At 32.9% G+C, this 23,737-nt stretch overlaps 2 long non-coding RNA genes across 3 annotated transcripts; both read left to right on the top strand.

Annotated features, from left to right (window-relative positions):
* Positions 1 to 4,951: 4,951 nt before the first annotated feature.
* LOC124455537 lies at positions 4,952 to 10,832 on the top strand. Its single transcript, XR_006951897.1, has 3 exons — positions 4,952 to 5,185; positions 10,402 to 10,510; positions 10,741 to 10,832. It is a non-coding gene; the product is annotated as an uncharacterized LOC124455537 (long non-coding RNA).
* Positions 10,833 to 12,287: 1,455 nt separating this feature from the next.
* LOC124455618 lies at positions 12,288 to 13,655 on the top strand. 2 transcript variants are annotated; one of them, XR_006951945.1, is made up of 4 exons: positions 12,288 to 12,477; positions 12,592 to 12,767; positions 12,866 to 12,949; positions 13,352 to 13,655. It is a non-coding gene; the product is annotated as an uncharacterized LOC124455618 (long non-coding RNA). The 2 variants fall into 2 exon arrangements; XR_006951944.1 differs by having other exon boundaries at positions 12,592 to 12,949.
* The last annotated feature ends 10,082 nt before the right edge of the window (positions 13,656 to 23,737 follow it).

The following is a 23,737-nucleotide window of genomic DNA, read 5'->3' on the forward strand; positions in this document are numbered from 1 at the left end:
ATGGGTAGCTTCGACGGAGCTGAGACATGCGAACTCGTAGGAAGCTACCTCCTTTCTCAACTACAAAACATCACAACAGACATAGGACTTTATCGAGACGACGGACTTGCCATTTCAAACACCACACCACGAGAAACAGAGAACATTAAAAAGGAAATATGCCGGATATTCAACAACAATGGACTACGCATAACTATTGAAGCAAACAAAAAAATCATCAACTTCCTCGACATCACCTTCAATCTTAACAATTTTTCATATCGCCCTTACACAAAACCCAACTCTTCTCTGCAATACGTACACAGCGAAAGCAACCATCCACCAACCATAACGGAGAACATACCCGACGCCATCAACAAACGTCTATCTTCACTATCATCCGACAAAGCATCATTTGACCAAATAACTGCACCATACCAAAAAGCACTCGACGAAAACGGATACCGATACACACTAAAATTCGACTCAGACGCTACTACCAAACGGAAAACAGACTTCGACAAAATATACTTTGGTACAACCCTCCATTCAGCAAAACGTCTACACGAACATTGGCCACAAATTCCTTTCATTAATCGACAAACACTTCCCCATGGACCATAAACTCAGGAAAATATTCAACCGTAACACCATCAAACTCAGCTACAGCTGCATGAACAATATGGAACAAATAATCAACAACCATAGAACATCATAACGACAACACCGCGAACAAAAGACACTTACAAAACATGCAACTGCCGACAAAACAAAACTGCCCACTTAACGGAAATTGCCTGCAGTCATCCGTTGTTTACCAAGCTACTGTAAAACGCAAAGACAATAACACAACTGAGACGTACATTGGACTTACAGAAAACGAATTTAAGACTAGACATAGAAATCACACTGCCTCTTTCCGCCACAAAAAACTACGAAACTCGACCGAGCTCAGTAAGCACATTTGGACCCTTAAAGACAGCAATATCGACCACGACATCTCATGGAACATCATTACACACAGCAAACCATACAACAGCACCAGTAAAAGATGCAACCTTTGCCTTAAAGAAAAATTCTTCATCATGTATCAACCATCCAAATCATCCCTCAATAAACGCAACGAACTTATTTCCTCTTGTCGCCATAGATCCAAAACACTCCTATGTAATTTGTAACCATACACCGTAATTAATACTCTAACTTCCGTCATCTAACTTGAAACTATACACCTTGATTAATACACTAGCTTCCGTCATCATCTTGTATATATATTTAAGCATTTAAGTATTTTATTCATTAAATCCCTGAAGAGTGAGCAATCACGAAACAGGCTTGTCGGGATGAAATTGTAGTTTTGTGTATTTTCTTCTCCTTACCAATATTTACGCTCTGCTCTCGGGCATCGAGCACTGTTTTATACGGAAAATCATAAATTATAAACTTCCTATATATATATATATATATAATATATATATATATATATAAAACTCACTATGTTGTGAATATATATATATATATATGTATATATATATATATATATATAGTGGTTTTTCAACACCACTACACACATATATATATATATATATATATTGTAGAACGGGACATTCCTTTGTTGGATAAATGCTATGAAATAGCCCATGCACATATTCACAGCCTTGGTGATTCTAAATATTTATATTGTGCGATTATCTTCAAATATAAATTTGAATCCACCACTGAATGACTAGTATATAGCGTGGGAACACTATAGGTGAATTTTGACTGAATGTTATGTGATTTAAAAGAAAATATTTTGTTTGAGCTTTTGCACTAAGCCTTTTCAATGACTTATTTGCGTCTAAGCCATCTATACGACGACATATGAACTATATATGATTTAAATAAACTACTTCATGGTAGGTGAGAGCGTACGATTTAAAACTCAATGTAGACAATTCCTTTCTTACAAAGGAACTTAATTGTCTTGTATTTTCCGTTGTTCCTTTTCTTTCGGACAGAAATGTAATATATTTCCTGAGATATTCACGAAGTTGCTTGATGAAAATGTCGTCGATCCTCTGGGATTTATATTTATTTCAGCAATAAAAATTCTTGAAGAAGTCTATGCCCGTATTCTAAAAGGTCACTCACATTCACATATATTGAGAGCGACATAAAAATCACACTCTATGTAATCATCAGCAAAGTCATTTCTCCATCTATGGCAAGATTTTCTTCTAGATATTTCAAATCAAGTAATCAGTTGAGAGAAACTGAGCTTTGAATATGTATGAAGTGATTTCGAAGCCCCACTCATTGACTGTGTAATGCTTGGCATATATTCTGTGCGCCTGCGTTAAGTCCACCGTTTTTCTGGCTAGTAACTTGACAATTGTGTACTATGGAGTTGTATAGAAAAAAAGTGATTTTGGAATATTAGTCATCTCATATTGCTAAGATGGTGAAAGGTTGTAAGAAAACAGGAAAGATATATAAGATATACAAATAAAGTGAGAGCTCATAATTTCATTGCCAACAAGTACGTAAATGCTTGTTCATTAACGTACGGGGTTGTAAATATGGCTATGTTAACGAAAGTCTAAAATAGAATCTCTTACGTTTTCGTTTCTTCTAAGTTATATAAATTCAAATTAATGAGGTATAATTATAAGGTATTATTTACTAAAAAGAATAACGAGTGCCGGAGTGCAAAACGTATTTGTACAAACGTCGTAATATTTCATGTTACAACATGCATGCCAACTTTCCAAACTTACGATAAAGTAACCATTCAATGAATCCAGTAATGATTCATGAGGCATTTTTGTTCATTATAAAAAACATCCAAGTTTGCGCCAATAAGAGTGTATTCATACCGAGAAAACAAGAGAATTAATGATGCCAGTTCGAGGTTGACTTTATTAACGTTATTAGCAATATTTGTAATGCAACAGATGTTCGCCACACATTATTTAAGCACCAGTTAACATTTAATTACGTAATAATAGAGTTGCGTCGGGATCTTTTGTTATCACAGGAACGTTTACGGATGTATTTCCCTCAATATCAAGGAGAATGATATTAGGTTCTAAATATACATCATCAATATATTTATTGGAGACGTTTAAACTAAATATTCCTCATGAATTTTAAGTGTGCTTTATTTCCACATTTAATTTTCGTTGCCTGAAGAAATTGCGTCATTTTCAATTGTTACTTTTCCAAGGCTGAATCATTTTTCATTCTACTGAATGGAAATTGTTAATAGCAATATGTGTTTACCAAGTTTAAAAGTCCTCTTGTTCCACTGTTACATTGTCAATACTTGATACCCATTTACCAAACTCGTTTTTCAAACCTGTTAAACTTTTACGACTTTGTTAATAAATTAATCAAATCTTTGCTTGCAAAGCAAATTCATACACAGGTTTACTGAACCAATTCAACAATAGAATTTACAAGTAAAATAGTTTTTATCAATTTCTTCATCCCCTTGTTGTCCATGAACAATATACGCTACAGCACCATCAATATTTGGCAACATTGAAACCAGTAAAGTCGAGCTTTCTCTATGTAGCTAGTGTAATAATTCATTTTGCAATATAAAAGTTTTACTTTGTGGATATTTTTGCAATTCAGAAATGCCTTGATAGAACAGCTTCAAAATGTCATTCAATTACCAAAAAAACTTTGTATATATTTTATACTTCCATGCATCTCAAATGCAAATAGAATGTAAACAAACAGTAAAATACTACAACTATATAAAATATAAAATGTAAATTAGTAAAGATTTTTCTTTTTATAAAGAGTCCTATATTCTTGCAAAACATTATTACCGATTCGTTTTTATTATTCTTAACAAACAAAGCCGTAGCTAGAGCTATATGCTTCAAAAAACTCGTTAGTTTTCCCAGTAAAAAACCTCCGTCTTTATTTATAACCAAAATAAAATTTTGACGAATCAACAACAACAACAAACTTCCTCGAGCCAATCCAGTACACGGTCAAACTTCGAACTCGTACTTGAATTAAGTCGCAAAGTATATTGGTACACACTTACTAAAGCTCACTACTGACGCTAGAACATCAAATTAAACACTTCTTAAAAAATGTATAATTAACAAATAGAACATGCTGAGCTAACTGTGTCAAAATAGCAGAGTGGTAATAAACAAGTTTGTGCCAGATTATTATTTTCTTTTCCTTCAGTACAAGATTCAAAGACCAAATAGGAATGATGGCGGATAACGTTTACCAACGTAAACTTTCAAATATTTTAGTTTCGCGACTTTTTAAATAATAAAAATGTACGTCATGGGTAGAACAAGTTATTCAATTCAATTCGACATCAAAACGCTTTCTGTGGCCATCAAATATTGCCGTTTGTGTCCTATTGAAAACTGTCCATGCAAAAATCTAATTTGTCGCATCGTTGCAGATTTATCGGGCTTCACTTTTCTGATACATATAGAAGCTATATAACCAGTCTATTATCAGATCAGATGGTTAACTGAGTCAATGGGTCCAGTTTTTCTCAATTAAGCTTATTTGTCTTTATGTCTTAATGTAGCAACGACTTTGAACAATCTTGGTAATGCGTATTATGATACCAACAAATTAGTCAAAGCCAAAGAGTGCGATAAAAAAGCGTTGGAAATTCAACAAAAATCAATTGGTCCTGTACATGTTGATGTAGCCACGACTTTAAACGATCTTGGCAACGTGTACCATCGTACTAAAGAATATGACAACGAAAAAGAATTTAACGAAAAAGCGTTGGAAATTCGACAAAAATCACTACGTCCTAAACATGTTGACGTGGCTACGACTTTAAACATTCTTGGTAATGTGTATTATGATACCAACAAATATGCCAAAGCCAAAGAGTGTTATGAAAAAGCGTTGGAAATTCGACAAAAATTACTTGGTCCTGAACATGTTGAGGTAGCTATGACTATAAACAATCTTGGTAAAATGTATTATCGTACTAAAGAATATGACAAAGCAAGAGAATTTCATGAAAAAGCGTTGGAAATTCAACAAAAAGCACTTGGTCCTGAAAATGTTAATGTAGCTACGACTTTAAAAAATCTTGGTAATGTGTACCATTCTACTAAAGAAAAGGACAAAGCAAACGAATTTTATAAGAAAGCGCAGGCAATTCGAAAAAAATCGTTTGCTTCGAATCATGTTGTTGTTACTGAATCTTCGAACAGTATTGGTATGTTATTTTTTATGTTTGTATATTATTGCACATGCAAGCGTTTTAAAGTGTAACTTTTGAAGTGTTTGAAATTTCAAACAAAATTTTTTTAGTCTTTTGTGTTTACAATTTATGAATTCTTTTTCTATTATGTTTAGCTAGATCTGAACAGAATAAAACAATTTCAGGAATATTGATAAAATTAGTTAAAGCTGTTTCTGGTAAAATTGGATTCATTTGGAGTAATGGTCTTATTTTAGGCTGTTTAACCCTGTAGTTAAATTCTCTTATATATAGTCCGTTTGTAGAGCTATCTTAAAGTAGATAAAAAGGATTTGTTTCTGAAAGTTTGATGCAAACAGAGAACAATGTAATGCACTTTAATATATATTTGGGAGCAAAAATATTTTAAATCTCTTTTCACATATAAATAAACCTAAACTGAATTAAACTACTAAGATACAGCGACATATGCAACTAAAATTTGTTTTTGGTAAACTTTTCCTTGTTCTCTTTCCACTTGTGTTTTACTATGTGGTTTACAATTTATGGCTAGAAACTACTAAGAGCCTTTTCCTCGTAAATCTTTTTAAACTGATATGCCTAAATACAATTTGTTTGACTTTGCCCTGGTTCAACTGTTTTCCTTTTTTGAAGTATCTGCTTTTTACTTAATATAAACGTATGCTTTAAAAAATCTTAAGTACTCTAATTAAAATTGTTCTTGCTTTTTATCATAGCTACAAGGCTGGGGCGAGTTATTTTTATTACAAATACATTTTGTTTGTTCTATATATGACAAGTTAAAAACTTTCTACTAATTGGAAAATTAAAAAAACTTAAGTAAAAATTAGGACATAAAGAAAGTTTTACATTTTTCATTTTTTTTTATTTTGAATATTTTAAGAGAAATGCAAGATTTACAATACTTGGATTATAAAAAATTTCTTTATTAGTTTAAAATCCTAGATTAATGTATATCTTTGTTTATGAAAAGAACGTGTAGCTAAAATTTAATAATTTACTTGAAGAATTGATTCTTGGTTTCGTCTTTTTTATTTAATACAGTAAACTTTATAAACTCAAATTAACTCGGTCTTTCCCTAGAAACATCTTTATTATAAAAAGCAACCTTCTATTTCACGCTATGGTTCACTTGCTCTACTTTTATATATTTTTCAAAAAATAAAGTTTGATGATACTGCTGATGCTAAATTCCCCCTCAAATTTACACGTTTACACGGAGAAAATAAAAGGCGTGCTTATTATATTAGAAAGTAAATACACAAAATTTAGAACTTAATTAGATGAACTCTTTAAGAGTCAAAAAGAGGGGAAATTGTGAAAATACTTGGAGTACAGATCTAGTTGATTTCATTGGTTCTTCAAATATTCTTTAATTTTTGGTTATAAATATTGTTCCTTGTTATAAAACTAAGCGGTTAAAACATTTTGCAATCACAGATAACGCGAAACGTTGCAAATGTTGGTGTCATTTGTAGGTTGTAGTATTTCAAATAACACATGTTACTTTTGTGACATTAAGATACTCTAAAAAACCAGCGTTGATTAAAACAATTTTTATACACAAAACCTTAAAGATAAAGCCTGTTCATGTGTCTCACTTTTCTATATTCCTTCCTAAAAAAAGATACAGTTAGTTAGGGAAAAATATGGAAGTTGTTGTTGTATTACATATATATATGAAAAGGCATGTTATGCCTTTGCTTATCATGATGACGAGCAGAATTAAAATCTATAACTTCAATTTAAGGTATGTCTTGCTCAATTTTTTAACTCCAACTCTTCATTAGCTACGTCACTACATAGAAACATGATATTTTTAAAGTTTCCAGAAGTTTTCATGGTATGAAACCTATTGTAAAAGACATATTTTTTACATTATTTAGTATACACGTAAATAAAAACGAAGCAAATTAACAAATAATTTCTTGTTCAGATACACGCACCGACCAAGTGTGTTTTTGTTTGTTTCCAGCAGTGAATACGTTTTTTTTTTGATTTCGCACCAGCTCTATATGTAAAAGATTTATGGTGTAGCATCTTTGTCCCCATATAAAGAAACAGAATCATAATCAGTTTATGTGTATGTTGTTTCAGTTCGAGTTCTGGCGTCAGGATTACTAAGTTCTGGCAGTCAGTCCTTTCTAACATCGAATATTATTTTAAATTTCGGCAAAGCTGTTTTAATTTCTGTTTTTTTAGGCCATTTCTTTTCCAATAAGCGAAATATGTATAGTATGAGATTCCCTGTAAAAGGAGTCGTAACTAGAACGTTAATTGGGGGGTGCATATTCATATGTTCCGTTGTGCCCTAATGATTTCTTTCAAAAGTTAATTTAATTTAACAGAAATTAGTATGGCACAACTGAATATATGGATATACACCCTACCCCGCGTTTATTAACGTTCTAGTTACGCCTCTGCCTTTAGGATTTCATAATGAAGTCCTTTGATATCGTTGGGATGTTGTAACGTTCTGTATTTGCCTTGAAATTAGACAATCAACTAGTCCTTATTTTTTACGGGCTGTTTTACTTTGGGTTGGAGTTGTAGAACGGGTCATTCCTTTGGATAAATGCTATGAAATAGCCCATGCACAGCTTCACAGGCTTGGTGATTTTAAATATTTATATTGTGCGATTAGATTCATTTTCAAATCTTGCACTCAGTCCAGTGAGTAAGACACTGTAGTAAATACTGTATTTGAGTTTCTATGTGAAATCAGGTATATAACTCAATATTCTGTAACAATGACTCAACTGCGTGCATTTTAGAATCATGACCAGCCAATGTTATGTAAGCATTAAATTTCCAAGCCATTTCTTAATGTTGTTGTTTTTCCATTTTGAAACACTCTATAGTAAAATTGACTATAAAAGACACCTGGGATGCTAGGTATAATTTTCCTAATATTCATGCAACATCCCATTTGAAGACCTTGTTTAATGAAATTAGATTTTTGGAATGCTTTGCAAAAATAGTAGCTTATATAAAATAGGGAGATTGCCATGGATAATCAGTTTTTCATTGGGTTAATTCTAAATACAGTTTGTTGACAAATCAGGTTGCTGCACGATAATTTCTACTTGGTAAAATGGTTCTATAAAATGGGAAAAGGAAACAGCAAATATTTTGCAAGGGGCTCATATCTTGTTCCGAAAACATTTTATTTTTTAAACGACTGTAGCACTATTGCACACCAAGTCAAGTGTAGTAAAAATGCGAAAAGTATAAGTTACCCTGTAACACTTGTGCTTTCATGCAAACACTCTGCATTTTTGTTTACCTATTTTACCTATATCATTCTAATAGTTTCATGAAACATGACATCGTTATGTGCATTATATTTACACACCATCAATTGTAATAAGTATATTTTATACTCATTGGTATGCTTAACACTGCAAGGGCATGTATTTCCCAATGTAGTATGATTACATTATGTTTAGTTGTGGGGTAAAATTATCAATACGAAGAGTTAAAGACTCTACAGAGAACAGACAGGAGTAAAGGCTTGTTTTTTAAAGAATTATTAAAAACGCAAAAATTAAAAAAGATTATAAAAACTCAAGAGTTATAAATCTTGGGGACGAAATATTTAGGTGCATAGTTTTGATCCTAAAATCATAAAAACAAGGATGACAACTTTGACGTGTGAAGCAATTTATTTTCCAACCTTTCCATCTATGTACTAGTTTGCACTTCATGTTTTATATATGTGAAATGTGTAAATATTATTGATGTTTATTTGAAAACTGAACGAGACTTATCTTAAGTCATAAGTAACTTCATATAACATAAATCAAATTGGAATATGCATTATTCAAGAAGCATATCAACTGCCGAACTGACATAGGGAAAGTTTGCACTTAATATAAAACATTACCAAAGTTGACCAATTTTCTAAAGTGTGGTGGGCATAATATAAGATGTATATGACTCAATTATACCTGTAAAGTAACCTAAACTAATTTAGAAGCAAATAACAACAAACAAAATCTTTATCTACTGTTCACAAGATGTTTCGATTTTTCGAGTTTATAATATTTCACTCAGAACAATGCAATTTGTTGACCTTTAGTAGAGTTTTTAGCTGTATGCATGCTAAATAAAGCAACTTTTGGGGCAACTCTTGTTGTCATAAGCAATTATATTGCCATATTTATCTTCTCCATAAAAATAGCATTTAGGTATTTGTGTATTAAACTGCTTTCTTTTTAGAAGCAAGTACCTTCCACAAATAATTTATGTTAAGCTCGGTTTTAAATAAAGATCGTTATTTTAGGATCACTTAGATCATCTCAAGAAATTAATCACAATATTTTGCACATACTTACTACATTTGTTGTGCGGTGGAAATTTTCCAAACAGTTTTTTTAAAAACACGATGGCTTCTTGTACGCAAACTATGCCTAAAATAACTTTCTCGATGTAAGTTTTTACAATATATAGCTCTACAAACAAGACATACTCTTATTTGGATTAAACATTACGCGTTCCGATTCAGGAAGAGCAGGACGGCGAAGCTATCTCTCAAGTTATCTAAGGCCTGTTTTATACGTCGCATTTTACATGAGACGAATGTATTCAAAACAAAAGATAATGAGGAATTTTATCTCATTTTCTTTTCTCTCTAATGCATTCGACGCATGTAAAATGCAACGTATAAAACAGGCCTAACTGAGGAAACGATTGTCTTCAAAAAGGAACATTGTTTTTTCAAATGTTACTGAAGAGTCCAAAGTATATTGTGATGATGAAGATTCTGAAGAAGATGATTTTAATCCAATTTTCAAAAGCGGATTTCTCGACGATTATTACAATATTCACAAAGACGTGATAGAAAAATTAAAGAAGTAAATATAAATCTCTTTGATATCTTTAAATTTAGTTTTTTTTTTGCTGTAGCATAAGATACTCAAATGTATCTTCTTGTCTTTTTTCAAACAAAAAGCATAATTAAAACACAACGAATCTCCTAAATAACTGTTTTTAGCCCTAGTAATTTATAGCAGGGAATGTTATAACGGTTAAACTATATGGAAGAAAGTCTTGTAACTTTTTTTCAGTTTAAAATGATACGTATACATGAACATTTAATAGCAATAGTAAAAAGTTTTATGTCAGTAAAAAATACACAGAAAGTTTTTAAAATACGATTGCCGCAGAATTTAGTAGAGTGCAGTGTGAATGTATATTATTTCATGCAGATTTCCTTGGATAAATGGATGATGTGTGCAAGTTAAGAATTATGCGGTCGGCACTAGATCATGGTCAACTAACGTACGCCCCCCACATATTATTCTTATTATGTCAGCGGTAAGTAACAATTGACGAATATCCATGTTTCATTATACGAATGATTTTACCGCACTATATATGCGTTTACATATGGCAATAAGGCAAATTGGCAATAGAGAAAGCGATAAAAGATTACAAAGATTTCAATTCAATTTTGGTCAGATGTACTTTCTTTAAAATGTCTGCCTTGCAGAAGTAATGGATTGATAGTACTTTACAATATAATAACCGCACTTCAAAAATTGCAGATTTACTGGACCTAAGGAGAACAATGTAATGTTATAAAGTAGAAATGGACTCTATTTGTATTATAGATATGATATTAAATATTTTCCTGTTATTTGTAGTACTAATAAAAATTATTATATATACAACATACATGATAAACACACCCATCTAGATTCGTATCTTCAAATTTTTTTCCAAACTTCCTGAATAATAATATAAAGTTTGTGTGTTTAATTTGTTTGACTGTTTGTCCATACTTGCTTGTAATTTTTTGATTTGAGTTAATGCACAGGTGTGGTAACTTTTTTAACTTTGTTAAAGTTATTGTCAGGAAATTTTGAAAACTCGTTGTCTCCAGCAGTGCCATCCACACAGCGAACCACAATCTAACTTAAGTGCTCATTAAATGAAATAGATGGTTTTCAATGAGCATATTGATTTATCACGAAAAATTGATAGGTGATCATAGTACAGGTGCAGCCATATTGAATGTAAAGTTGTGATATCAATCACAGTAGCTAATTCATATGTTCCTGAAAATACTTTACAACAAGAAATGGTGACAATATATCTTAACATGTAACACTGGGTATTCTCTACATTCATCTCTGGCAAAAATTTTCACATTGAATCTCTGAGCACCAAAATAAATTCTATTATGGAAAAACAGATTGTTCAGAAAAACCTTTGAGCATATAATTCCTTCCATTGTCAAAGGATTTTTCGAACAGTTTAAAAGGCTCCCACCTGCTTTTGTTATGCTTGTGGCATAGATCCAGTGCTGTAGAACATAACTTGCCTTAGATGCAACTCTCTCAAATAGTGAAATGTAATTGTAAAAAGTCATTGCATGATGTCATAGTGTTTTCAAATAATATTACCACTTAACATGAACAATTTTCTTTATCAATTTTGTAAACTAAAAATCTTTGTCAGGTTGGGGTGCTCTGTGCTCTGCAATGACCATCCATAATTTCATGAAGAATGCTCGATTTCCATGCACCCACCTCCCTAACAGCATTGAATGCACCATTTCTTGATTTTATGGTCATATGAGAAGATCATGATGCATTTGGCTAAATGTTTTTCGACCAACAAGAAATGCACATTTTCCTACATTGTAAAATTGCAACTTGCCATACGTATATTCTATGAGAATCTAAACATAAAAAGCGCGGGAAATCATCATGGAATTGTTGCCAAATGCTAGTTTGAAAATGGAGTTTCCAATTGTTGTCACTTGGAAAGTTAATGTTTTAAAGTTTTCCAATTCGCATCTTTTGAGGTATGCACTACCGTTGTTTTTCTTATGTGTCCGATCAAATGTTTGTTACATTGTTGTTGCTGTCTTCACATCCCAAAATTAGGACATGGATTCCATATCAGAAGTACTGAACATCATCAGTCAAGAGAATCCGCTGTGGAAACCTAAAAACATAATGGTTGATTTTTCATTAGCTGAAATTGGAGCAATCAAACAGTGTATTCCAAGTAAGACGAAACAAAGCAATAGCCTTTTTTGAAGAAAATGTTTTTGCGACTTTCATCGAGAGAAGGCGTGGAACGAATGGATTAAGCGCAGTAATGGAACGTATCTTTACAAACATGAGCTATTACAACTGCTGCGAAATATTGCAAATAGCACAAGTCAAATCGCATTACAGAAAAACATTGAATCATTGAAAAACAGCCATCTGTGGAAAGAATCGCTGCAACTGCAGAAATACTTTGATGAATTTTGGGGATTACACTTGCAGGTATTAATCTCTTCTATTTTATGCGTTTTAATATCAGTACGCTAAACTGCTCAAAACTGATACTACCTATCTAACCTATGTGTGTTAATATAAATATATATATTACTTTTCAAGAAATGGGTCCGTTTTTACAGGGATGAATCGTTGCGCGTTGCCATTTATACAAACAACAGAGTGGAAAGGCGAAATAACTGGTTAAAGCATTCATATTTAGAGGACAGACGAAATCATTCGATAAGTGATCTCGTCAATATATTACTAACACAGTTCCTGCCTGATAGCTACAAAAAGTATTGTGCATACTGTTTTTTTCATAAGATGTTCGCAATCAGTGAGCTTTAACGATAATCAAAAAAGTATAAGTGTACTTACAATTTTCTCTTTATAGATATAAGGAACAGAATATCAAATCATCCCATTCGTACAAGTCCAACAGCAAACAAATCCCAAAGTTCCTGCACAATAGACCAAAGTATGTTGTTTCTCATATTATTCAACGAATGGAATCTGACATTCCAAGTAAAAACATCAAGATGGAAACGACAAAACTTTTCACTGTCACAAGCTCATCATCCACATATCAAGTTTTTCTGGGATCAAACGACCAAATGCCTTCCTGCCAATGTCTTGATTACAGGAGTCGGAAGATGCCTTGTTAACACATCTGTGCTGTTTTTCAACAACCAAATGTTGGGTGGGAATCAATTAGAGTGAAGTTTTCCAATCATCCCCTATTTACTTTAGATCCCCATATAATTCAACCAAAAGCCAATATAAGCCCAACTCAGACTGATATCAAACACAAGTCACTGCCAGGAAACTTTGCACAATGTCTTAATTATGAAAAAGCTCATTCTTCTGACTGTTTTCTTAGCACAACAGATTCTTGCTCCAACTCAATCCAAAATGTTAGAAATAAGTGTGTTCAAAAAGTCAAACAAATGCAGGATGAGCTTTACATTTTGGATGATGAGAACGTTTTGGACAAAACCCTGGAGATGTTACAAGAGGTAATACAATAAACAAGAAAAAATCATCCTGAGGAAAATGGAATTTCATTGAAAAACAAGTCTTTATCTCCAAAAAAGAAACAAATTTCAAAGTGTAGGTCACAATCTGCTTTGCCAAAACGAAAATGCAAGAGGTGTCCAGGTAAACGAGTGGGAAGAGCAGCTGATTTAGAAAGTGAAAAGATTGAAGTATTTGAAGAGAAGCTTGAAAAAGAAGAGAAGCATGAGAAATGCAAATTACAAGTAATTGAAGAGCAACTAGCAAAAAAGATGAAAATGAAGAACAATGAGAAAATTGAAAATTCTGAGGAGTGTTGGGTAGATATTCAAGGAATAACGTTGTCATATGCTCAGAAAGATGTGCTTCTAAATCTAAATGGATGGCTTTCAGATGACCATATTGATGCAGCACAGAAATTAATAGGTGATCTTGTTACCGGAGTGGGAGGTCTAAACACAGTCGTAGCAGTCACATACAGTAACAAACTCATAAATATTCCTGAAAATATCACCCAAGCAATTCAATGTCACAATATTGGTCACCACTGGGTGGTTTCTATGTCCATAACTGGTGAAATAGTATTCTTTAAATCTATGAGTACCAACCTGAATTCATCATTAAAAAGGCAACTCCAGAATGTTTACAAAAACCTTCAAGAACAGGATGGTTCTTTAAACGTCAAAGTGATTCTCCAACAACATCAAAAAGGATCATCAGATTGTGGTCTTTTTGCTGTGGCAAATGCTGTTGCTTTGGCTAATGGTGTGAACCCTTGCTCTGTTACCTGGCTGCAGAAGAAGATGCAAGTGCATCTGGTCAAATCCTTTGAAGAACAAAAAATCGAGATGTTTCCCCACATTGAGAATGCAATGCAAACCTGCCATTCAAAAAATTATATTCTGTGAGAATATAGTAATTGTAAGCATCTAACATAAAAATAATCATGTATCGCTTCTCTTTTGCTTGCAAACATCTACACTGTAATTGCTCAAATTGGAGCCCCTTGACAAATCATGTATGTATATATCTGTAAATAGTATTAAACAAAATTAACATTTTCTATTTGTGAATCATGGACATGGTATTTATTTTTACAACTAACTGGGGACATATAACTAATACAGTCTAGAAAATGTAGAAATAATAAATTTACCTTATAAATTTTACACAGTTGTGTAGCGAGCCCGGAAGATAATTTGGTCGTGGTATGTAAATTTGATATTAAATGAAGATATGATCTTCGCACTTTGCTGGACAATTTAAGCAATCGTCTCAGGAGCCTTAAAAATCAGGTGACTCAACGGGATCTGGTGACTCAAGGTGAGTCACCTGATTTTTAAGGCTCCTGAGACGATTGCTTAAATTGTCCAGCAAAGTGCGAAGATCATATCTTCATTTAATTTCAAACACCGCACTGCATAAAACATTCATAAATTTGATATTATTATCATTAAACATTTCTTTAGAAATCTGTTGTTTTTACAGTTAGTGAACAAAGAAATAATTGTATAGCAGAGCTAAATAAAACGGGCTGGATACGCCACTGTTAAGTTTATTGTATATTGTTCATTGCTTCATCGAGTATCGTTATGATGATTTAAAATCGTTGAGCATATGACAATATATGTAAAATACAAAGCATACAAAACAATAAATGTGTAAAAAAGTAAAACTGTCCAAACCTGAAATCGAAAAAAAGAATTCTTCTCGTCATTTAGCCGCATATCGGTTAAATACGCATATGAAACTTGTTATTCTCAATGGTTATTCTATATTTTAGTGGTTTGTCACAGCTTATAGGTAATTACCAATGGTAATTACATATACATGAATATTCGTCAATTGTTACTTACCGCTGACATATTAAGAATAATATGTGGGCGCGTACGTTAGTTGACCATGATCTAGTGCCGACCGAATTATGCACGTTGGTGGCACGCTGATTATATTTTCATTTAGCAGACGTTGACAACAGGGGCGGATCTAGAGTATGTCAAATCCGTCGCGCGACTGATGTTTGAAATTCAAAAATTACCTATTCATATTAATTAAAAATTCATTAATTATTCTTACTTTATTATCGCATTTACTTTGTGATAAAAATCCAGCTTTATTTATTATTGAAAACTAATGACTAATGCAACGAATATCTCCTTGGTAACCAGTTCAGTTGAATTTTAATTGACATGTAATAACCGACTGATAAGCGGGGTGGCTTGACTGGTTCGACTTATAAAGGAGTCTATGAACGCCAGAAACGCTATTTTATTGGTCAATGGCCAGATCAGTGGACAGTCTGGAATAATCTCGACCGATAATAGGGGTGGCCGGACCTATAAGGGAGTCCAATTGCTATCTTACAATTGGTTCATTTGAATTTTTGTCTTACTTTGATTGGTTTGACCCATTTCGATTGATAGCCAACTGAACTAACATAGTCAAGCTCACTGTCTGAATTGAATGTTTGATCGTTTCATAGTAATTTTCTAAAACATGATAGAAACTAAACTACAATCAGATGGAATTTATGGAAATCTTTTACAAATTCATATGTTGACATGAATGCTGCTTTCCAAACTGGGAATTTTTTCAAGAGGGTGAAAAATTTATGGATGAATTGTAAATGCTTGGCAAAGACGATCTCGCGAGCGACATTTCAGTCATTGATGTTCAAAAGCAAGCCAACATTGTTTTTAGTTTTATCAGCAGAAATTTACATCGAAAATCGTAAGTAAAGGACAAGTGAAGTGTATGCATGAATGCAATATAACATAGTCAATTTATGCGAGTGTGTGATGCGATTTATGTTAATATGGCGTATGGTAAGCAGATTGATGCTTCTAAAATTGTTGTTGCCGAAGGACTTTTAGCTATGATTTCTTTAATGCTTAGGGAATCGTGGCCGTTATATGGCAGCGAAATCCTACATTTCTGCAAATATATTTCAATGAACAAAAAATCTGTAGCCATAAGGTGCCATACTATTATTTACTTTATCATAAACAAATGTTTGGGGCTTTTCAGTTTATGATCATTGATCATTCAATCATTGGACAGTTATACTACATATTGTTTAAGATTTGAGAAAACTAACATTGATTACATGAGAAGCTGTTTACTATAACCTGTGATTTTGAGTCTTATGATCCACGAAGCTTTTTATTTTGACAATTTGACTGGAATGGTTTTAAACCTGAGTTTTTCACATACATGAAATGTTGTCCCATGTCACATATTGTCCCCTTTTCTAACTGAACACCTCATGTAGAGATGTAAAGGTATGTTAATCTACGGCTCATACCAGATTGTTTGCAATAAATTCCAAAGGGCTATTGATGTATGAATAGCATTTTCTATAAAGTAAAAATGTCTTCCAATGTATGCAGATAAACCTTGAAATTTGGCAAAACAGCAAAGTATTTTTCATGATCACTAGGTAATTTTTCTGATGATCAGTATAATTTCTAAACTAAATTATTTCAGATTTACATTTAAACGAGCTTTGATCATATGAAAAGATATTTATCATAACCAGTAAGCATGACACATAAACCAATTTTAACATTCATGTAATTATATAATTAAAGACATGTTGGTTACATTCTGTTTGTATTTGCAAATACAATGCTACTAGTAATTGCTATATAGCACACCTTGCATATACTTACAGAATATAATAGTCAGTGAAATGCCTAAGAAACATTCATGGCATTAAGCTGTCCTTAACTGCAATTTTTCACTTTGATAATTTTCTTAATCTTTGACAAAAAATTTTGAGTTTTTCTCAAAAGTGAATTTGCTGGCTCTGATGTGGAGATGGGTAAAGGTTACAATAAACTTGCATGGTTTGAAGTCTGAGCTTTTCTATATTTATGAACTGTCACTTGTAGTACCAAATTTCTAACTTAACTTATTACATAGAGGTTTGAATGGGGGTCTCTAGGGGGGTCTATGCCTGACAACTTGGTAGAAATTATTAAAGACTATATCTGTTTTTGAATAGCATTTTTGTAAAATAAATTTTACGTTCCTAGACATGCTAATGAGCCATATATTTGGCATGATAATGAGCCTAAATATTTGGCAAAACATTCAAGTATTGTTCACTTCATATTTTTTTTTGAAAAAAACGTAAGCAAAATGTGTTGTTTTTACCGAAAAACGATGCCCACAAAATACATCTTGTATTGCTCTAAAACGCTGAAAATGGCATTTTAGAGGTTCTGAAATTCAAATTTTCTCAGGGGAGAATGCCTCAGACCCCCCCCGGCGCAGAGTGCCTTCGACGTTTTATGACTGATGTTTGAAAAATCCTAGATCCGCCCCTGGTTGACACCCGAAGAGTAGTCTGCCGAAATGAATCGCGTCATTTAATTTAGAACTATTGGGTTAGTGTTCTTTAGTTAAAACAGTTGTTTTGAGAACTATGAACTTATTATATTACAATTACCATTCACTATGGTATTTGCTATCTTTAAAACTTTTTCAGATTTGTCACCACAACAAAGTCTCTATTTTATTACATACTATTTTGTAATACAATTGTTAAAACTACAGTTATAAAAATGGTAAGGTAAACGTTCGATGTATAATAGGATTTCGTAACAAAATTCAGCTTTTAAAACAATGCAAGAACTAACACAGTTTTGACAAAGTAATTACAAAAACAAAGTAGTTCGCAATGTCATGGAATGGTGATCCAAAACCAGCAACCAATCAACTTGTTAAAACGATACAAAAACACATATAACACTTAAGACAATGTCATTTCAAGTTTAGCTGATTCCTGCAACAAAGATAACTTTTTTACCGTTTTAGGTTTCCTATATTTTATTCGCTTGAATCTCTTGTATCTTCACCATTTTTTTAACCAAAAAAGAACACAACTAATCGTTAAATTAAAGTGATGTAGTCTTTGTTTTAATCTAGGAATAAACAAAAAAACCCTGATAAAATAGAGCGTTTCTTGCACGGCAGATTCGATTTTCTAACACTTTAGGTGGCGATTTTTTAGAAAATTGCTTGCCAAATAGTTTGGTATGTGTTACAGAAATGCTACACTTCCATAGAAATAATTTATCAATCAAAACTAACGCACAGTCGCATCTGTTTTGGACTGCAAAACCTTACCAGAGAATTTCACTATGTATTTTTTGCGCACGTTGTACTTGGTGGCGCATCAAGATGATATGTGAGAAAAGCAGTTGGATTGACTGGTCTGTAAGCGGTAAAGAACAAAGCAATTTAATGCGAATTCAACATCCTTATAAAAAACACTCGTCTTTATGTCGTTAACGAGTGATTAAAGGTAAACATCTTACTCTTCTCGCGCGGGTCTTTTAGAGGTTGCAAAATTTTCGACTTTACCAAATTCTTATTTTCCATAACTATTGATGACTTCATTAACAACAAAACGTAAATTTCGGCTTATTGTACGCACTTATCGCTTGGGGGCACGTTGATTACATTTTTACACTATACTTTACGACCTTACGAAAAAAATTATAGTTTTGAGATATGTGGAACATAGCTGAATGATAGAGGTCCTTATCCAAAGTGGCTATCACAAAGTGGCTAGTTTTTGAAATGAAAATACCTATATTAGAATGGCGAAAGTGTATACCACGTTAACTTGTGACGGGCGTTTTTATATGGAGAGTGGGTACGAATTGTTTACACCTCGCGTTTGTACGAGAGTTTTTATCGAGACAAATAGTAACTGTGGAAGAGAAACCAACATAACACGTCTCTTCAGTCTTAAATTGCCGAAGCTTTTGTTATTAACGCCATCTATGGTTCATCGTATGAGCTTTATAAGGTGCTTTGTATTTGAATCCAACAAGAAGTTACAGTAGTTTTTTTAGAACTTTGACCGCCATGTATTGTTTTTGTAATGTGCGTTTGTATTTCTGTTAAAGCGTCGCTACAATCATACATATCAGGTTGTGTTTGAAAGGTTTCGTTCCTGAATATTATAAGTCAGCATTATATCATCTCGGAAATGTGGCATGGAGCATTTATATGACCAGAAAACGTCCCGTGTTGACTGGCATCCCCGTTGTTAAGACCAGAACTTGGACAGAAACCAATTTTTACAATTTAATATATGTTGTGAAGTGGAATAGCTTATTGTTGTTGTAAGAAGAAGATATAAATAAATTGAGGTGATGATTTGATAAGATATTTCATAACTATACACCTAGCAAAACCTGACTATAAATGTATGAAAAATGACAATGAAAAATATTTACATGCACAATGTTAAAAACCAGCAAAATTGCTACATTTTTAAACTTGAGATAGTATTGTAATGGGAAAACGTAAAACATAAAAACAAGAATATTTTCTCAAAACAACACGTCATCTTTTAACCAGACGTATGTCTCTCATTTCCGTTTGTAAGTTAATTATGACACAAAGTACAAGAATAAAGCAAATTTTATCCGATTCAATAGATAAATTTGTACTTGAAATTACGTAATGTGGAAGACAAGAACGAAATAAGAATGTTTTCTGAAAAACAATAAGTTCGTCTTATAGCTGGTATAACTTAATTATGAGACTAAATCAAGAATAAAATAAATTTATTTAACTGGTAAAAAACTCGCTGAACTGTTCGCACAAGTTGTCCTATTATTTGAGGATTTTGCATAATATGCGCTTGAATCATGTTTTCATGTGGAGATGACGTCATATGCCTCATGTGCTTGATGCATATTTAGAACACTGATGTGATAATAGACTGGATATAGCTTCTATAGGTAGCAGTAGTGAAACCTTATTATAAATGCAGAATTCACTTCCGGGTACCACAAGAGATGCAAATTACTAAAGAAATGTACAGCCGATAACGTTTATAAACAAGGATTTTCTATTATTAAGGCATTTCGCGACCTTTTACTAATCTCAAACATCTGTCATGGATTAAAAAAGTTAAGTTATGCTAATATTTGACATCAAAATGATTCCGATATTTGCAAAATATTGGCGTTCGTGTTCAATTGAAAATTGCGCGTGTAAGAAACGAATTTCCCCATCGTTGCAAAGACAAGATAATTCACAGCTAATTTTCCAAGTTCAGAGGCAGTTATGATCTAGAATGAGTTTCAATGCTTAAAAAATGCGTATAGTACTTTCATTCCTTTATTCTATCATTCTTTATTATCTAGAGACAGTTGTATATAAGTTTTGCCGTGACTTCATTAAACAGGTACCATTGGTGTAGGAACAACACAAATTTACTAAGCTTTCCTCCTTCCTTTATTCTTATTTCCATTTCTGTGTTTATTTTATAAAAGTAATGCAATCACCACACCTTGCTATAGAATTTGGATATGGCCATGAGAAAGTATGGTTTTTATTGAAAAAGTATCCAACATTTTTATCAATTGCAGTCTATACTGTAACATCAAGAATTGTATTCCCATGTGGTAAACTGCCATCTGAAGTTAAAAGCACCTTTCTGTGTTGCATACTTAAATAACAAAAGCTGTTGGTTTGAATCAAAGTACTCCTGTCTTTAAAGACAGGAAAAAAGATTCACTTTTGTAATTTCTTTAAACCTACAGCTTCTTAACAAGTAGGCAGATGGTTTTCTTTGGCAGCATTTGGCAATAAAGTTCGAAGTGGCTATAACTACGAGAGTTGTACTAATACATATAATTGTTATTGTGACTATTTTATAAAAATTCATTTTGCTGAATATGTGGTGATGGTTGTATGGCCGAGTGGTAAGTGCAGGGAATATGGAGCCAGTATGCTGGGCACATGATACCTACAAATAAGCATCATGCTTCGTTTCAAATATGGCGGCGTAAGTATCGTTCCAGTTATTTATAAGTTCACTGGCTGGGCACAAGTGCGAACTTCGCTCCCATGTTAATTTTGTCGAATTATAAATATGTTTTGTCGTTCATAAAATTTTGTTTTTATTTGGGTTTTGTGTTAGGTTTATTTAAGTTTTTAAGACATAAAAATACTCCCGTACGAATAGCAAATAATCAAGAAGTACGGGTACAGTACGAATAGCCACTGAAAACAAAGTTAGCCATGTAAGATATTGCAATCATTTTAAATTCAGAAGCAGTGGAAAAGCTGTGTGCACTACTATGATCTTGATCATCATTAAAGTATCATCATGGTTTATGTTTGTCCTGTCTTTAAACAGGATGTTTTAAAATATCAACTATTGTTATATCAATATGAAATAAAACTGAATGGTTTTACATAAGAACTGTTTAACATGCTTTCCAAGAAAAATGAGCAGGAAATTAAATTTCCCCGGGGTTGCTGACCTGACGGGAGATGTAGTTCTCCGATGATCTTCGAAGACTGATATGAGCAATAATGGTGCAGATCCGCGGTCAGCAGGGGACTGGTACCCACGTTGATAAATATTTACGCATGCGTGTGCTCATCCTTTGATGGAGTGCAAGCTGAGTCAAAACGTGGAGATAAGTAACACAGGGAGTGGTGGTAATATTGTCCGTTGGGGGAAAGCAGTATTATTAATATCAGTCTTCGAAGATCCTCGGAGAACTACATCTCCACATCAGGTCAGTACCCTCCTGGGAAATTTAATTTCTTTTTCGTATCTTCTCCGACTGATACTCGCAATACTGGTGCAGATTTCAATGTCTTGCTGCTACCACTGCATATTATCATATTATCACAAATTATCATATCCAAGCAAAGATTTTTATATAATATTCTCTCAACATAAGATTTTAAACTGATTCAGATGAAGTTAATGCTGCTCTTACAAAAGTATCCTTATGCGTTTTAAAATAATGTTTCTTGAAGACTGTTGCTGACGACCAATCAGCAGCATCTAATACGAGTTCCATGGATACTCCAGATTGTGCCGCCTCCAATGTTGATGCTGATCTGGTGGAATGACCAGTATATTCCACGGACATTCTCGCCTTAACTAAACAGGGATCGTAACCATCTGGATGACGTTTGGCTGCATAAAACCTTGTGTGGTTTTTTATACAAAATAGCAGATGCTTTTTTTCCCCCTAATATTTTGGGTGTGCTCAACATATTTCTCTAAACATTTAACCACACATATTTTCTAGTTCTCAGGAAATGCCTGGAAAGAAAGTTGTCGTGCAGGATGGTTTGGCCGAGAGTTCTTTACATGTTTTGTCAAATAAAAAATCCAATTAGCCTTTTTTCTAAAGACATTCTCAAAATTCAAAGCTGCCAATTCATATACTCTAGCTGCAGATGTCAATGCTAACAGCATGATTACTTTTAATGACGTTAAAAGTAATCATGCACGTCTTAGGAAGTTCAAGCTGTTCACTTGAGTTTGAGTCTTGAAGAAAACCAATTACCTTTCCAACAGGCTAAGTTATGGACATTTTCGGGTTCCGTGGCTGCATCTCGAAAATTCCTTTCATAAATCGGGAAACAACCGGCACACTACCTACATGTTTACCATCAATTAGATCGTGGAGTTGTGATACGCACGATTTGTATACCCCAATTGTTTGGTATGCAAGCTTCTTCTCCTCTCACTGAGATGTTTTAGTGGAGATAGTTACCAAAGATGATAGTGTCTGTCTAGAGTAAAAGAAAAATGCCATGTAAATACTGCATAGATTTTGCGAGGAATATTTTTTATATGAAAAAGGTGGGTGTCAACTGTCAAGATGGGATTAAATGAACAGCTAAAAAGAGATAAAAACACAAGCAAAAACTTATTTTATTCAATCAACATAAAATCTGACGAAAAACATGAAACAAACAAACATGAGCACACGAAACTTACATTTGTACAGATCCATAGATAACTACAAGTAGGAGCGAAAATCCAAAACAAAAAATTTGTCATCTTTGTTATAGTTCTTGGTGTCGAATGATCAAATTGAGGCAAAAATCTACATAGTTGCAAATGTGTGGTTATTTATGGCGCGCCGAACATATCTTTATTCGATTTATTTAATATATTTGAATCTTCAATTAAAAATATTCTATATTAGATTTAAAATATTCCATATGGATTTAAAATATTCCATATGGATTTAAAAATATTCCATATGGATTGAAAAATATTCCATATGATTTAAAAATATTCCATATGATTTAAAAATATTCCATATGATTTAAAAATATTCCATATGATTTAAAAATATTCCATATGATATAAAAATATTCCATATGGATTTAAAATATTCTATATGATTTTAAAATGTCCTAATTAAATTCATAATGCTGCGCGCGCGCGTCGAACCGAAACATC

This window comes from Xenia sp. Carnegie-2017, unplaced genomic scaffold (assembly GCF_021976095.1).
Source record: "Xenia sp. Carnegie-2017 unplaced genomic scaffold, XeniaSp_v1 HiC_scaffold_4, whole genome shotgun sequence".
Lineage (NCBI taxonomy): Eukaryota > Metazoa > Cnidaria > Anthozoa > Malacalcyonacea > Xeniidae > Xenia > Xenia sp. Carnegie-2017.